Consider the following 4,463-nt stretch of genomic DNA (forward strand, 5'->3'; position numbering starts at 1 on the left):
TTCCTTCCTTCCTTCCTTCCTTCCTTCCTTCCTTCCTTCCTTCCTTCCTTCCTTCACAGTTGGCTTCAATTCTCAATCCTTGGATCTCCGTCTCCTGAGTAGCTAGGATTATAGGCATGGGCCACCAGTGCCTGAGTACAAATAGGATTTTTTTTCTTTAAAAAAACCCCCATAAACAAGAGTTTTTTAAAATTTGTTGCTGTTTTTGTTTTCTGTACTTTGATCTTGTTTTTAAGTTTATCTGTTTTTGGGGAGGACAAAGAGGGAACACAGAAAGGGTGAACAAATACAGCAGTGATTCTCATAAGATACTATTTTGAAAATGAACGATACCACTTGTAGGTAGGGATGGGAGAGAGAGAGGGAATAGGTGACACTTCAAAAAGAAATGTAGGGGGTGGGAAGGTGGCTCAGTGGTAGAGTGCTTGCCTTGCATGCACAAGGTTCTGGGTTCGATTCCTTAGCACCACATAAGCAGAAAAAGCCGGGGCTCAAGTGGTAGAGCGCTAGCCTTGAGCTGAAGAGCTGAGGGACAGTGCCCGGGTCCAGAGTTCAGGCCCCACAACCAACAAACACAAAACAAAGAAAAGGAAATTATTCATTACCTTCTTTTTGTCTTATGTAACTGTAAACCCTCTGCACATCACCTTTACAATAAGAGTGTGTGTGTGTGTGTGTGTGTGTGTGTGTGTGTAAATTCCCATAGAAGCTGGGAATGGTGATACATGCTCATAATCCCAGCATTTGGGAGGTGGAGGTAGGGAGATTGAGAGTTAAAGGTCAGTTTTGATTATATAACAATACTTGCATTTAAAACTACCACAAAACAAAATAAAATAAATTATAGATAATATTCTTGAGATTTGAATGCTGAAGGACTTGTCAGTTTTCAAGGAGTTGGTGTAGAGGAAAATAAAGTATGGTAACTTTTGCATGGGGCTCCTAGCTAGTGACTGGTTGGGAAACTTGGGGCAGGATGAAGATGAGCACTTAGAATCTGGAAGGATAATAGGAACAAAAATGGATAGAGGTGGGATGAAAGTGTAGAAAGCAGAGGTTATTGCTTTCATCCTTATTACTGGCTCTTAGATCCTAATAACTATTAATCGTAGTATTAGACCTTAGTAAATATTAAAATTCACTGGGTAAATAAATTGCTAAATAATAATTTAGTAATAATAAATTATCAAACAGTTGAGTAAATAATTACTTATTCCACAAATTTCTAATTTTGCCTAGAGCCTTGGTCATGGTAGTTCCTTTTTCTCGACTTAAATTCTCTGGTTTGTCTCTGTGAACAAATATGATATTTAAGTGGGATTCAGAAAAATAATTCTGGATTACAAAAAAATATTAAATTTCATATAATATGCTTGACAGAAACCATAGACATTTCTTTAACTTGTGAGAGGGAGTAATACTGGGGTTTAGACTTGTTTGGCGGGTGTTTTACCATTTTACCATGTTGCCTCAGCTAGCCTCCAATTTGTGATGCTCCTGCTTCAGCCTCCCATATGCTGAGATTACAGGTGTGCACTTGCTTTGTAGTTGATCAAATTTTATGTTCGGAACATTTTGTATTTTAAGTATTTTAAAAATGTTTCCTCTGATTTTCACTCTCATCTTTTCTTGTCCTTAGAGGTTGCACAGGTAGCTATGTTTCACTACTTTGAGCCAATGGAGCGAGATAAGAACTAAAAAAGAATCCGAATTGATTGGGCAGAGACTGAAAGGGAGAAAAATACCAGTCTCCATTCATTGTTTCATGGGTAAGAGCTTTTTCTTGTTGACTTTCTAATTTAATTCTCGCATGCCTTTTGAAATAGAGAGCATATGCTTTTTCTCTCTCTCTCTTTTCAAAGCAAATAATTCCATGTAAAGTGAAATACTGCCTAAACAAGTAAGCAACATTTTAAGATGCTTATTTTTTTTCTTAGGTGTGAATTCTTTAAAATTATCTATAGCATGTTAATCAAAAGAGATTTAAAAAACAATTATTGGTTAATTATGTAGCATTATTATTTCAGCTTGAGTAAATGTCAAGATTTTATATTACTGTACTTAGAGAAACTTTAGATCAGATGTATGTTTTTATTGTTCTGTTATCCCCAGTTTCAAAAAAGGGACTTAATTATGTAGAAAATTTTGCAGTGGTAGATAGCACTCAGAGTCCAGGATTTGTGTGTGACTTGGAGTACTTTCCTCAGATGCTTGCTCCAAGTAATTATTAACACAAGGCATTTGTGGTTTTTTGTTGTTTGTTAATTGTGGGGCTTGAACTCAGGGCCTGGGCACTGTCCTTGAACTCTTCTGCTTAAGGCTAGCCTTCTACCATTTGAGCCACAGCACCACTTCTGGTTTTCTGGGGGTTAATTGGATATAAGAGTCTCATGGACTTTCCTGTCCAGGCTGGCTTCAATCCTCCATCCTCAGATCTCAGCCTCCTGAGTACCTAGGATTACAGGTGTGAGCCATCTGTGCCTGGCAAGGCAATCGTATTAATGGATATTTAGGATTTTCTGTGAGTATTGTTAGTTTCACATTCTAGTATATATCTCTTGACCTAATGGAATTATTAATGGAAATATTAATTATTCATTTCCTATTTAAAGACTCAGTGTTTTCTTTGCTTTAATAATTTCAACAATATTTTCCCTTAAACATACTGAACTCTAACTCATTAAACCCATATTTAAACCCTAGGCATACTTTAAAAGCAGTAGAAATTTGCCGGGCACCAGTGGCTCATGCCTGTAATCCTAGCTACTCAGGAGGCTGAGATCTAAGGATCTCGGTTCAAAGCTAGCCAGGGCAGGAAAGGCCATGAGACTCTTACCTTCAATAAACCACTCAGAAAACCGGAAGTGGTGCTATGGCTCAAGTGGTAGAGCACTAGCCTTGCTGAAGAGCTGAGGGACAGTGCCCAGGCCCAGAGTTCAAGCCCCATGATCAACAACAACAAAAATAAATAAATAAATAAAAAATAAAAGCAGTAGAAATTAAAAGTAATGCTGGGCATGGTACTGTACACCTGTTGTCCCAACTACTTGGGAGGCTGAGGATCACCTGAGCCCAGAAGTTCAAGGCCAGCCTGAGCAATGTAATAGGACCTATTTAAAAAAAAAAGCAAAACAAAACAATTTAAAATTAGAGGTGTGTTTTTAGTATTATAGACTCTTTCTGAGTGAACTAAAGAGCAGTTAGGTTTTTTATGTTCATTTTTTAATTGAAATTTTAACAAATATTTTGTTAGGCAGGTAATCCACCACTGAGCCATACCTCTAGCTCTAGCATTTAGATCTTTGAAGCTATCTTCTGGAATTTTAGCACTTGTGTTCTTGGCGTTGTATACTTGTCAGTGTCTTAACACTTTGCCTTCCTTCTTAGCCATCTCCTGCTCCCAAATGTGTAAACAAAAACAACTATCATACAAGGGAGCTGGAAGGATAAGGTGTTATCACCACTATAAAATTGTTTTCTTCTTGTGTTTGTTGGTAAAAAATACCCGATTCCTTGTTAATAGTTATTTCCTGTTGCAAATACAATGAAATTATTAAAATTTGTGAACCAGGATGATCTACTAAAAAGTTCTTCCATATAAATTTCTGTAAAATATTTGCTTATTTGCATTGTAGCTGTTGATTTCCAGAGCCAAAGAAGTAGTTTTCAAAATAAACGTATGTTTTTATGACAGTATTATTTCATTCTATTTCCCTTCTTCCTGCTTAGTGCATAAAACTATTTGATAGTTAATGATGTGAGGGGCTGAAATGATAGAGCTCCTGCCTAGCGAGTACCAGGACTTAAGTTCAAAATTCAGTTTCAAATGGTAAATATCTAAGTAAAACAAGGACATTTAATTCTACTTTAGGCTCATTTTCTAAGCTAGTGGTGAGAATCTGACAATATATTTGAGCAGTGAATATAAGAAATGTAGCTGGGCGCCAGTGGCTCACACGTGTAATCCTAGCTACTCAGGAAGCTGAGATCTGAGGATCACATTTCAAAGCCAGCCTGGGCAGGAAACTACCAGAAAACCAGAGGTGGTGCTGTGGCTTAAGTGGTAGAGTGCTAGCCTTGAGCAAAAAGAAGCTCAGGGGCAGTGCCTAGGCCCTGAGTTCAAGCCCCAGAACTATCCAAAAGAAAGAAACAAAGAAAAAAATGTACCAAGAACTCTGAAAACTTATGACATTAGTTATGAAAGTTAAGTAGCTATTGGGGTTTGGATGAATATAAGCAAATGTATGCTACATGAGAATCTCTACCTATAGGCATCTTATAGTTGTTAAGGGAATATTGTTTACTTTAAACCAGAATTTTCAGTAGTATATTAAGAGTCTTTTCTAGTTCTTAAATTGTGGGATTGACTTGGGAAATGCTGAATTAAACAAAGTCAATCAGCTACCTTTGTCAAACAAAATGCTGAGCTTTAATTCTCATTTTTTCTCTGTCTCTCTTTGTCT

At 37.1% G+C, this 4,463-nt stretch overlaps 1 protein-coding gene across 1 annotated transcript in view; it reads left to right on the plus strand.

Moving 5' to 3' along the window:
- The first annotated feature begins 1,645 nt into the window (after positions 1-1,645).
- Dennd4a (DENN/MADD domain containing 4A) overlaps positions 1,646-4,463 on the plus strand; it is an 85,837-nt gene continuing 83,019 nt past the window's right edge. Inside the window, exon 1 of the mRNA XM_013009908.1 lies at positions 1,646-1,769. The gene's annotated coding sequence lies outside the window, so the exon portion shown is untranslated. The remainder of the gene's footprint in view (positions 1,770-4,463) is intronic.

Source organism: Dipodomys ordii, unplaced genomic scaffold (assembly GCF_000151885.1).
Source record: "Dipodomys ordii isolate 6190 unplaced genomic scaffold, Dord_2.0 Scaffold11, whole genome shotgun sequence".
NCBI lineage: Eukaryota > Metazoa > Chordata > Mammalia > Rodentia > Heteromyidae > Dipodomys > Dipodomys ordii.